Consider the following 14001-nt stretch of genomic DNA (forward strand, 5'->3'; position numbering starts at 1 on the left):
AATGCTCAGTGTTCATTTAATGTTAAGGGGTCACCAGCTGAAAAGAAAATAAATCAGGAAATGAAAAAGCTAAAAGTTCCTACAGTAATGTTGGCTTGTCCACAACGCAGATAGGATCTGTAGTGCCATCTATTCTTCTTTGTTGTTCTGTTTATATAGTAGCTTGATATAAATATTTCTGCTCACCAGTAACAATATTTTAATTAATTATTATTATTTTATGAATTGTCATTAGATTCCTGCCATCTACTCCCAGACTGGCTGCAAAGATACTCTTATACCCCTTTCATGCACAAGGTCACTACAAAATTTTCAACATTAGTTGGCTGTAGATAATCTGGCAAAACCCAAGTAAAAACTCATTTATAGAGTGACATCATCCTGTGCCTGTCGACCAGTACATCATGTCCATTGTGTTTACTCAGCTGAATGAGTAAAATGCTTTTTCTTTCTTTCTTTCTTTCCCCTTCCAAATAAGTTTATTTTCTGTCCAAAATTGAATCAGCCAATATGATATTTTTAAATTATAAATTTTGTCAGGAATATGTCTGGCGATCTCAAACTCAATTGCAGAAAATGGAAGTGTCTGGTAGAATACACAGAAGACCAAAGTAATGTTTCTTTGACTCCTAAAAGAAAAAGCTGGTATTTATTGGTGACAGGTGAACTACTTGGTATAAATAATATTTGTTAGGAATGTAGCCCCTTTTTAATTAGTAATCTGTTCATGAGCAGATCCTGTCTGATGTTCTAAAAGGTATTCGTTATTGATATGCATTCACAGAATAGTTTGGACTAATAATTCTCAGACTACATCTTCTTGGTAATGTGACCAGTTCAGCTATTCACTACTGACTAGTCATTATTTCTGTTGCATGTAGCTGATCACCTAAATCAGAGTATTTTTTTCTGCTTCAGGATTGACTGACTGAAATATTTTAAACAGAAGAATAAAGAATAGTGAGTAGCAAATAGGATGAATAACCAATCGTGCTTAACTTTGTGAAATTTATAGTAATTTCAAAGTTTTCTTGAATAGTCAGAGGATCTCCAATGTGTGCAAATAATGAATAATATGACTCCATGAATCACAGTGAACTCTTTTATTATTATTTATCATTTGTATTTACTTTATATTACCCTGAAGTCCCCAGCCAGGATTGGGTGCTATACAAACACTTAGTAAGACATGATCCTTGTCTCAAAGCACTTACAATCTAGTGTGTATATCTTTCATTAGTCCATTGTGTGACTGTGACTTAGGTGCAGTTATGTTAGAAATAAGAATATGTAAAAAAAACCCACCCTCTTCTTCTCATAACAATCTGGTCCCTGGGTGGATTTAAAGGTTCCGTTATGTAGAAATAAGTGAATGATGTAAAATATTTTCAGGACTATCCATTTGAATGTTTAAATTAATTTGTTTAATTGTTTGTGGCAAGCAAGCACAAAAGTAGTGGTGAGCATGGCTGGAGTAATCAGGTTTTACTGGCACTAATATTCCATGTAAAACATATTTCAAAATCCTGTGTATTCCTTCTTGCAGAAACCAAATTTGAAATCAGTACATACAAGTATTCCTGCTAGATGTGCTTGAACTCTGAGCTATACAGGGAACTGAAATAAGGCCTGTGAAGGTATAAGGATAACATTTCACTGAGGTCAGAGGCCAGCAGCTGGCTGGCTGGCTAATTAGCTCTGCCCACTGCACCTGGGAAAAAACCTGCAGTTTAACTGGATAATCCTAATAAGAGGAGGAGCAGGAAGTGGTACTGGGGAGCTGCAATACCTGCCAGAGGTTGGAATTACTGCTGGGTTTGCTCTACCAAACAAAAATTATGTTTTTTCACAATCTGCTGATGCACACTCTATGAGTGGGTGTGACAGGAGGCTATCAGCAGCACTCTGATCACTGATAGGGCTGCTGCCTGAGGAAGGCCCAGCTGAGGGTAATTATATACTTTGTTGGGGGATTGTGACAATCACTGGGCTAACAAAGTAATTGGGGAGAACATAAGTATAGGAAACAGGAAGTAAGGGGTAGTTCAGGAGAGGCTCAGATGGATGCTTGGCAGAAAGCTCAGTAGCTGACCCTGGGCTTGTGAGTGAGAGCTATAGGGAAGTGTGCTCTTGCTGTAAGCCTGGTGCTCTATGTAAGAGGGGGCTAAATACACACCTTGGTGAAAGATGAACAGCTTTGTGTGTGTTTGTGACTATGAAACTGCCTCAGCTGGGCAGGTAGTACACTTCTCCAAGTAGCAGCAGAGGTGCCGTGGGAGGGAGGAATCTAAATTTGTAACTCCTAGATTATTCCTTTGCTAACTACTTGCTTAACTCAAAAAAAACAGGAGAAAGCCAGAGGGAAGAAGGTGAAATAGTGAATTAAGTGTTAAAAGACTACTTTCATTTCTTCAATTTTGGCTTTTCTTTTTTACTTTTGATTTTGAGCATCATAGAGAATGCATTGATGACTAATTAAGCTTTCCCTAGACAGCCACATTTGACAAACTGTTTTTCCCCTTTCTAAAGAAGTGATTGCTCATGAAGTGGGATTTCTTTAAACTCTCACAGCTCTAGTTTGGCTGTTCTTGGCAAAGTCAGTTTCTCTAAAGCAAACTAAAAAACAAACATGAGTTTTTCATATATGCTCAATAGAGCTTTTAAATGAAACAATGCTAGGTGCTTTTCTGCATGCATTTTAAATTGCTGTATCTAATCTAAGGTGAATCATTAGAGAATTTTCATCAAAAAAATTCTGTTGAAAAATACTGTTCTGATGGAAAATGCAATTTCTTGCATTTTATTGTTTTTTGGGGGGGGTTGACCAAAAATTCTCTCACTCCATGCAGAATATTTTAACTGGAAAATCTTTCATTTTAGAACATTTCATTTTGAAAATTTATTTTAATAATTTTATTTTTATTTTAGTTCATGTCAGTCATTTTAATTTAAGAAATTTTCAGAGTTTCCATTTCACAGTAAATTTTGAAAAAATTGTGAAATAGAATGAAAACAAACTTCAAAATGTCAGTGTCCCATGAAACCAATTCAGAGTTTGAACTAGCTCTGATCATGATATCTAATGCCTGATCCAAAACTCATTAAAATCAATGGAAAGACTCCCATTAACATCAGTGGACTTTGGATCCTGCTTTGTGAGTTGAAATGCAAGGCTACGTGTTTTTTGTTATGAAATTTGAATAAGTGGCCAGATGGTCATTATTAAATTCTTCATCACAGCTCAGAAAGCCAGTTTATTACAATGTGCTGGTCTTCTATTAGCATAATGGAGATATCCCATCTCCTAGAACTGGAAGGGACCTTGAAAGGTCATCGAGTCCAGCCCCCTGCCTTCGCTAGCAGGACCAAGTACTGATTTTGCCCCAGATCCCTAAGTGGCCCCCTCAAGGATTGAACTCTCAACCCTGGGTTTAGCAGGCCAATGCTCAAGCAGTGGTCATTTCTGACACAATTATAAGTAACAAAATTATTTGTTTTTTTTTCTTTTCTGAGGTAAGCTCCAGTTTTTAGTTACATATTCCTATGTTTCTAGATTCACCCTACTTTCTCAACATGAACCTTTTATGTCTACATTTCAGGAACTTGTTGAAGCTGAGGTGAGTATTGTCTTTGCAACAGCCAAGGGTATTGGTCTAACAAACGAGGCCGTATAATTGCTCCTTTCAAGGTTTCATGATGACATGAACATCCCAGAATTGCCACCATAAGGGTACTCAAAGGTGCTTGTTGTGGAGAGAGGTCTGTACAAATAATTCCTGTCTGACTTTTCCATTTGTACTGACTCTGCTCAGATTGCCACTCAAAACCTGTTTTTGCTACTCAACGCTAAAGCTTTAGAAAATCAAGCTGTCGTCTTCCTACATCCTGAACAACATTAATCGTGGAAACTGAAGTGGTTTTTAGTGATCTAAGTGGTGGTGATGACAAATGAAACAAAACCATGATCTTTTTTTTTCAAATGTGAGAAGTACACTTTAAAGTGAAAGCAAAAAATAAATCATTTTACTGATAAATTTAGCAAAGAGAAAGCAGAAATGATGCAAAGTCCTTCACATGTGGAATATATGTAAAATATTTTTTTTTAACGTTCTAGAGGCAGATTCCAATTGTTTATATCTTCTAGAAATACTTTTTTTTTTTTTTACTGAAATTCTTTCCTTTCTTAAATCCATTGAGATTATGATTTGATAAAATTTGGCATTCCTGTGAAGTCTCTTAAATTGTAATTGTCATACTTGTAAATCAGATCTTTCCATTTAAATTTCTGTAGATACATGATTTCAGGAACTAGTCTGAGCCTTTTATAGTCTTACAATGTTTGCTTATATTCATATTTGAGAAATAAGGAAACTGAACTGTACAAATAGGTCAAGAGTGCACAGCATACTGCTTCAAACAAAACGCCAAAGAATCCAGTAATGTCACATAAATATTAAGCAATTTAAAAACTGTGAAAACATTTTCACAGAATAGAGCACAATGCTGGGTAAGTAAGACAGAGCTGCTAGTTTACATATACATTGCCATATCTCTGAATAAGTCATTTTGTTATTCCTCTTAGGTTTCCTCTTCATCCTTATGAGGCAATAAAGGTTGTTTTTCCATTTAGAGCTCCTTGTTTATCTTATTGTGTTTAATCTATCTGCATTTTTGAAAGTTTGACATGATTTGTTCTTGGTATATCCATGCTGGCTACTAGTGATTACCCCTTCATCCTCCAGGTATTCACAAATTGAATATTTTATACATTGCTCTAGTAGTTTCCTAGGTATTGAAGTCAGGCTGACTGGTCTATAGTTCCCGGGCACTTCCATTTTTAAAGATGGGCACTATGATAGCCCTTGGCCAGTCTGCTGGGACCTCTCCTGTCATCCAGGAGTTTGTAAATATTATTGCCAGTGGCTCTGAGATTTCTTCAGCTACTTCCTTTGGTACCCTCAGGTGAATAGCATCTGGGTCCCCGGATTTGAATTACCGTATATACTCGTTTATTAGCCCGTTCATTCATAAGCTGACCCCCCAAGATGGTTAGGTAAAAATAGCAAAAACTGTATGACCCTTTCATAAGCTGACCCTATATCTCAGGGGTTGGCAAACTTTGGCTCCCGGCCATCATGGTAAGCCGCTGGCGGGTCGGGACGTTTTGTTTACCTGGAGCGTCTGCAGGCATGGAGCCCCTCAGCTCCCTGTGGCTGTGGTTTGCCGTTCCCAGCCAACGGGAGCTGCAGGAAGTGGCGCTGCTTCCCGCAGCTCCCATTGGCTGGGAACAGCGAACCGCAGCCACAGGGAGCTGAGGGGCTCCAGGTAAACAAAATGCAATGTATTAGATGTGCAATGATTCCATAGAGTTTAAAATCATCAAATTTCAGTGTAGACCTGTTTATAAGCTGACCCCCACTCTTTGATGCGTCACTTTTTTACCAAAAATATTCAGCTTATGAACGAGTATATAGGGTAATTCAAATTGGTCAGAAGATCTGTGTTCTTTACTTATCCTGATTTGCATCTCTTCCCCTTTGCCTGTGGTAACTATGGTAAAGCGCAAACATCTTTATGGTTTAGTTCACATGCAGAAAAATCAAAACACAATAACAACAGAGGTAATGACAGCATCTGCCACTACCGTGTATATAAACACTCCCTCCTTGAAACCTTAACCACTTCCAACAGGATTAGTGCTTTATAACAGCAGCTGAGTGCAGTTAGCATGGCTGACAGTCAAAAAAACAAATGACTGAATAGCCCTTCCCTCAAGCAAGTCTTCATACAGTTGTTGAGAGATTGAGTGCTCCCAATTAGAGAGGTTCATAAGCAAGTGTGAATAGTGAAGATAAAAACATTGCACAATGAGTGTATTATGAGTTGGCCACTACACTCCACAGCACAAACCCAACCCTAAGGTGATTATGCAGTGGAGGTGCCATGTTATAATTATCTTTAATGTGTGTGATGTCACATGAGTAACTAGTCAATGACCTTTGACTAGAGGGGAAGAAAACCCTCACAAAGCCATGTAGTCCCATGAGCATGTACCTTGCTTGCTGGGGACCAGGACCAGTATGCACTTGGATGATATCAGGCTGCATGTACAGAATTTGTAAACCAGACTTGTCTTGAGCCTGCTCAGGATGAAGCACTCCCCTTTATCCTCACAAATGTTATGGGCTATGCAGCAGGTTATAAGAATGGCATTTGCCACATTGGCATCTAGATGGGTGAATACACAGTCCTAATCAGCTTTCAGCCTACCAAATGTGCCCTCCACAACCATTCTGCACCTACTGAGCTTGTAATTGAATTTCCTTTTTCCAGGGTCATTGATGTAAGGGTACAGTTTCATGAGACAATTTAGATGTGGATATGTGGTGTCTCCCAAAATAACAGTTGACACAGATACTGTATTCCCCAGAAAAAAAGTATTGTTCTGCAAAGTCCCTTCTTTCCCCTTCAAATATGGCCCTGATCTCATCACCCTGGCATCCTGAATATTTCCAGTGTTTCCCATGTTTGTATGCATTAATCTGCCTCTGTGGTCCACTAAGCCTTTCAGAATGGTTGAATAGTAACTTTTTTGGTTCACATACTCACTTGCCCCTTGTGATGGGGGTACTGATGGCCCCTGCACAGTTCAGGAACTACATTCTCTGAAATCCAGTTATTACTTCTGGAACTCTTCTTAGGGTAATCTCCTGTGGGTAGATCACAGTGTTAATAGCCTCAATATTGTGCACAACTATGACCCCAACGGTAGACTTTCCAACCCCAAAGGGGTTTGCAATGGATCTATAGTTGTCTGGTGTTTCCAGCAACCACAGGGCAACAGCAACCAGCTTCTGAAACAGTATAGCTTCCCTGAATCAAGTGTTCTGTTGCTGGAGGTTTGGTGCAAGCTCTTCGAACAGCTCCACAAAGCTCTTTCCTTATTTGGAAATTCTGAAGCCACTGATGGTCAATATAAGAATGTCCATACTGGGTCAGACCAATGGTCCATCTAACCCTGTCTTCCTACAGTGGCCAATGCCAGAGGCTTCAGATGGAATGAACAGAAGAGGGTAATTATTGAATGATCCATCCTTTGTCATCCAGTCCCATCTGGTAGTCACCCAGTACACGGGATTGCATCCCTGACCATTTTGGCTAATAGCCATTGACCTATCCTCTATGAATTTATCAAATTATTTTTTGAACCCAGTTACAGTTTTGGCCTTCACAACATCCCCTGACAATGAATTCCATAGATTGACTGTGTTGTGTGAAAAGTACTTGCTTTTTTAAAATTGTTTAAACCTGCTGTCTATTAATTTCATTGGGTGACCCCTGGATCTTGTGTTATGTGAAGGGTTAGATAACACTTTCTCCATAGTATTCATGATTTTATAGATCTCTATCATATTGTCCCTTAGTCATCCCTTTTCCAAGCTGAACAGTCCCATTTTTTCTAATCTAGTCTCATATGGCAGCTATTCCATATCCTTACTCATTTTTATGTCCTTCTCTGTACTTTTCCCAGCTCTAACATATCTTCTTTTTTTTAAATGGGGTGACTAAAACTGCACACAGTATTCAAGGTGTGGGGCATAGCATGGATTTACATAGGGGCATTATGATATTTTCTGTCTTATTATCTATCCATTTTCTAATGGATCCTAACATTGTTTTTTTGGTTTTTTTTTTTTTGACTGCTGCCGCACAATGAGCAGATGGTTTCAGAGGACTGTCCTCAGTGACTCCAAGATCTCTTTCTTGAATGGTATCAGCTAACTTGGACCCCCATCATTTTGTATGTATAATTGGGGTTATGTTTTCAATATGCATTACTTTCTATTTATCAACATTGAATTTCATCTGCCGTTTTTTTGCCCAATCACTGAGTTTTGTGATCCCTTTGTAACTGTTCACGGTCTGCTTTGGACTTAACTATCTTGAGAAATTTTGCCACCTCAGCATTTACTCCTTTTTCCAGATCATTTATGAATATATTGAAAAGTACTGGTCAAAATACAGATCATTTGGGGAACCCGCTATTTACCTCTCTCCATTCTGAAAAGTTACCATTTATTCCTACCCTTTGTGTCCTGTCTTTTAACCAGTTTAGTGATCCATGAGAGTATCTTTCTTCTTATCTCATCATTAACTTGAACTCAAATAGTTTGTGGTTTGATATCCTTCAGCGTCAGTCTTGAAAATGATATAAAGCCATTCTTAATCTTCAACAATGGGCCATAACTATTTAGTTTTGCAGTCTTTTTAATTATAGTGTCAAAATTTGTAATGTGATAGATATTGTGCAAGATTTGTCAATACTATGTTTATATAAAAGTCAGAATTGAATAGAAATATAAATGCTGAGCGATGAATAAAAAAGTGTTTGTTTCATTGTAGGGTGCCACCCGTTTTTATCACCAATAACATAAGAAAAGCAGGTGGATATTTTGCAAAGCAAACTATTCATGGAGAAGTATACGGAATTCAAATAATGTTTTAGATGTAGCAAGTACTGGCTTTTTGAGCAGTAAATGGTTTAAAATTGAAACCTGAAAAGTGTCCAGAGTGAGGAGCTAGCTTTAACATTTGAACTCTAAAGCACTGTGAAAAAAGAATATGAAGGAAGAGACAAGAATTGTTTATTCATGTGTGAAGTAGTTGAAGTGAAACTCAAACTTTTGACATGCTCTGTTTAAGAGCCAGTTTTTAATCCCAGAAGTACAGCAAGCTAGAGAACCTGCTAGTCCACTTGCGTGCATAAGCAGATTTTTTTTTTTTGGAGACACAGGATGTCTGCACATCTAAGATTAAAAACTGGCCTTTAGACTTTTTCAGAGAGGACCTTCTCATTGCCAGCTGTTGCATATGTAGGAGACCAGTTAATCCTTGGTGATTATGCCCCACAGCAACTATTTTTTAAAAAATTACTACTAATTGTCAATACTGGGACTGGTTCACTGATTCCCACTGACTCCACAGGCTGCGAACTGGTCCACTCTCTCTAATTTCATCCTTTCCATTATCCATCAGAACCTGTTTATAAAATCCCAATGGTGTTACTTTCATTTGTTCTTCTACTGCTCACTAGAGATCTTATTGTGATCTACACACTCTTACATGGAAGATGACAGCATTAGAAAAGCCTAAATTGCATTGAGGAAAAAGACCACTCAGATTATAAATGATTATTATATTGTGGTAGCACCTAGAGGCCTCAGCCAAGTCAGGCCCTATTGAGCTAGATACTATGCAATTATGCAGTAAATGACAGGCCCCGCCCCAGATACCTTACAGTCCAAAAGAGAAGGCAGAACCAGTGTGAAACAAGCCAGGCAGAAGGGGCGGGAGAGAGGATAGAATAATAGGGTGACTTACTGTAAACTAGCTGTGTGCACAATTCATAGGTGCAATAAGCTATTCAGTAAGTAATCACAGTTCACCACATCCCTAGCCATTATTCAATGACCTGTAGTTATTACGGGAGACGTAAAGGCTTTGTGGATTTTAATTTGCTCTCCTTTCCTTCTCTCTCTCAGATATATACTGTCTCTAAATGAAAATTAGGAATCTAAGTTTTTGCTTCCTGTCACACAAAGCAATCAAGTTTGGCAAGATTTCGCTTTTATACACCCATCCTGTTATAGAACTGAATATATCATCGCTGATGAACAAAATGACTGGCTATTATTATGGTCTAATACATTCACTGATATGTTTGTTTTATAGTATACTGAATGTTCACAAAGGATATGTCAATGGGCACAGATATAGATAGAATATATGGAGATTGATGACAAATAAAAATAAGGTGTTGAGAAACTATTGCCTCTATGTTCTGCCTATAAATAAGATGAAGATAGAATACAGATCTTTTTCAGATCTCTGAAACTATTTGGTTTGGCATTTGAGGTAAAGATTTTAGATGATTCATATCTGATCTGGACTGACTCACCCATTCTATATCTATTTTACTGGAACTGGGTACCATTGTGCCATAAACTTGTATGAGTAAATAGCCTGACAGCAAAAAAGCTATTAGCCTGCCTTTTAATGGTACTTTGAAAAGCCAAGAAAACCAAATGCCACCATTTTCAGACTTTTATTTTCATTTTTGTTTTCACTGAAGATTCACAGTCTTCACTGGAAAGACAGAATGAGCCAATATCGTTTTATTGGTTTGATCTGGAAATGGAAGCCATTCCTCAGCCCAGATTTTGTTGATTGTCTCAGTTATTTATTTTGAGGGGGTGGGGCAAAAATGTTGTTTGCTGCCTTGGTGGCCAGGAGTAACAGCTGGTATTTTCTATCCTTGAAAGGAATGCCAAGGATAGAGCTACGTGGGGAACTGGTGGTGCAAAAGACTCAGAAATCTGTCTGAGCAGCTGTCACTGCTATGTGCATAGTGCAAATATGCAAAATGTTGCTTTGAGTTGCCAAAGCCTTCAGTGATTTTGGCAGCTTATAGTTATAATACTGGATGTTCTGTGGATGGCAACAGCAGTAGCGGTGTCATGTCTCTTTTCAGTGTGTAGGAAGATGCTGAGTCTTTCATTTCAGTGCATGTGTTTACTGAGGCATTGCCAGTGGGACGGCAGAGGAAAGACTGTAGCATCAATATGCTTCACTGGCTTCAGATATGGTTTGTTCTTTAAATTAATTTATTTTGCAGTCAACTGATGATTGGCTGCTTCATCTTCAGTTATCTCCACAGGGCCATGAGGAAGAGATACAAGAAGGGTCTGAGAAGAAGTGTAATTTGGATACAGGTACAAAGGGAACAAAATGTGGGTTTTGTTTCCATGCAGGAATTTTTTAAGTAAGACACCACTGTATAGAAGTTTCTTCTTTTAATTTAGAGTGAGTGTAATTTTAATAAAATGAGATTAAGGGTGAACTCCTGGCACTATTGAAGACAATGGGAGATTTGCCATTGACTTCCAAGGGCAGAATTTAACCCTGAGCAATGGGCAAACAAAATGCAGGCAAGATCCTTTGTGCAGCTTGGACAATGCAGCTCTACACTGATTGGTAACACTTATGCCATTGTAGTCCAGCACCTATGTGAAAATGAAGTTGAGAGTCATGTCCAACTGTTTGGTGACTGTCATTTTTTCATGTGCAGGGACTAGGTTGAGACTAGCATGTTCCTTTTAAGGATCTGCTCATGCCATTGATAGTGCATGGGTGGGTGGATTGGTGCACCCTGACACCATCGGTTGCAGGATTGGAGCCAAAGGTCTTCAAAAGTACACAAAATAAAAAACAAAACTCTAGATCAGTGAACTTAACCAATTTATGTCCCACTGAAAGTTAGCCTGTGTAGAATAGCTTTATACTGCAAGAGCCTGTCTTTTTCCCTGATCCACGTCAGTCCTATTCAAATGTATACAAAAGAAACAGGAACTTCTGGGACTCATCCTTTTACAAATACAATGTACTAGACAAAGCACTTTTCCTATCAATCACTAAACATCCAAAGTACAGTGGAACTCTGAGCAAAAAACAGCGTGGGTACATAAGAGAGAAATCTTGCCAGACAAGCTTGATTGCTTTTTTTGAAAGAGGATTACAAAATTAGAATAGCAAGTGGTAGTGGAATTTAGCAAAGCGCTTTATGAAATCTTACTCTCAAAAATAATTCAGATTGCCTTGGAGAGGAACACTGACATGTGGACTGAACACTGGCTGAAGGAACATCAACAAAGGGTAATCATAAACTGCAACATGTTGATTTGGGAGATGGTATTTAGTCAGATAACACAGGGATCAATGTTAGGTCAGGTCATTGAAAACCTCTGTTCAATGTGCAGCAGCAGTGAAAAAAGCAAACAAAATGAATGTGGAATGGGGTGGAGAATAATTCAGAAAATACTATTATGCCATTATATCAATCGGGTTCACCCTCACCTGGACTACTGTGTATAGTTCTGCACACCCTAACTCAAAAAAGGATATTTCAGAATGCAAAGTGGTTCAGGTATGGATGACAAGAATGATTAGGTGTATGGAAAAACTCTCATATGAAGAGAGATTGAAAAGATATGGATTGTTGATTTTAAAGAGGAGCTAAATTAGAGAACACATGATAAAAGTTCAGTCTGCTAATTACTGCATGAACTACGGTGTAGAGGATCCATTAGAAATGTATCAGTTGTAATCTTGTTTTCTAATTTTTTATCTCAGGGGAAAAAAGAAAAGAAATATACATAACCGATATACAAAGCATCCACTGTAGTTAAAAATGAAGATAGTGTATATATTAGGTACAAATAATTTTGTTATACATTTGTGGATTATCCATTGGTACCTGAATACAGTGCCTGAAGAAAGCTCAGTTCAGTCTGATCAATACCCTCTTTCAGTGGAGTGGAAGGATGGCATTGTGTATATCAGAGGACTATGAAAGAAGTGATCTTTACTCATGGCTCTGCCATGGATCTTTATTCACAACTACTTTGTGTTTCTGGGCAAGTTGCCTAGGGCTAAATTTTCAAAAGTGGCTCTAATTTTGAATGCCTCAATTTGTGGGTGCCCAGCTTGAGGTACCCCAAACTAATGGCCTTTTTTTTTGAAAATGCTGGTCCGAACCTTCCTGTGCTGCTATTTTCTCCTCTGTAAAATGAGGACAATACTATCTATCTGACAGGAGTTTTGTGAGGCTTAATCCGTTCGTCACACATTTTGAGATTCTTGGATGGAGGGTGTCATAAGAGATTGAAACATTCTATTACTTTGGTGGGCCGATACAGAAAAGTACATGGTTCCTTCCTATTTATAGGATTTGGACATTGTAGGATTTGAACTTTTTTGAACAGATTTATCATGTCCTTTCAAATACTCCTGTCAGAAATATTCAGTTTCAGAAGTCTTTAATCTAGGGATGTGTGGGGGGGAATTATCGGAATCTTATCTCCCCCTCAATGTGCTCATACAACTCCCATTAGTGTTAATGGGAATTTTGCTCTAATCAAAGCTAGACGTGACCTCTTTTTGTCTCTGCTTTCCATTTTGGAGAGACACTTTCAGCCTACAAGTTATTACAAATATAACAACAAATGGCTGTGTTAAAAACCAGCAACAAACATTAAAAACAAATTATGTCCTCAAAAACAGAAGAGTGCATATTACCTATTTTGAGGGCATAATTTGTTTTTAATGTGTTTTAAACAGAGAGATTTATTTTCTCTGTGTGTGTGAGTGCGTGCACACATGGATGAGACTTATTTTCACATCGGTAATGTTACCAGACTTCAATTAAAATGTATTTTTAAAGTACTCTGTATAAAGGGTCTTGCATAAATTCAACCTCTCCTTAGGTAAGCCAGGCTAGCATAAAAAAAACTAAATGATTTCCTTTAGCCACTTATAAAAGATAACTGCTGAACACAGAATTCAAGTGCTTACCTTTTAAAGATGTAGCTTAATGTATCATAGTTTCCTCTTTGCAATTACTTTCATTATTTCCCTTATCTCAGTGCTTCTCAACCTTTTCCAAATCAGGATCCTTTCTTCTACACCAGGACCCACTTCCCATCCAGGTGAGATTTCACTAGGATTCCTTCCCCCTTCTAATTTAGCATTATAGGAAAGGCAGAGTTAATTGCAACCCGCTTACACATGTCAATAACCCCCAGATTGAGATCATATCTTATGGCTTTAAAAAAATCAGGCTAACTGGAGTGAGGAAGAGAAATTGTGGAGTCCATCTCTCCCAGCTGCCAGAAAATAGTCAGAAAGAGGGTGGTGGACTCTTCCAATCATGGGAAGAGGGTTGTGGGGGGGGAGGAGAAGTCCTTTCTTATATCATCCAGAAGCAGGAAGGGGAATAAAGAGAGAGGGCTTTTTCTTTCATATTTGTTAGACACCTGGTAGTTATGGTTGATGTGAAAGATGGAACTTTCCAGTCAGGCCCATGGACAGTGTCATGGTCACATGCACAGTTCACCCTTAACCCCTAGATTTTGTTTTTAAAAGGTTAAAATTCAAGAAATGAAA

The sequence above is a fragment of the Terrapene carolina genome, unplaced genomic scaffold, assembly GCF_002925995.2.
Source record: "Terrapene carolina triunguis isolate 2854851 unplaced genomic scaffold, T_m_triunguis-2.0 Scaffold69, whole genome shotgun sequence".
NCBI lineage: Eukaryota > Metazoa > Chordata > Testudines > Emydidae > Terrapene > Terrapene triunguis.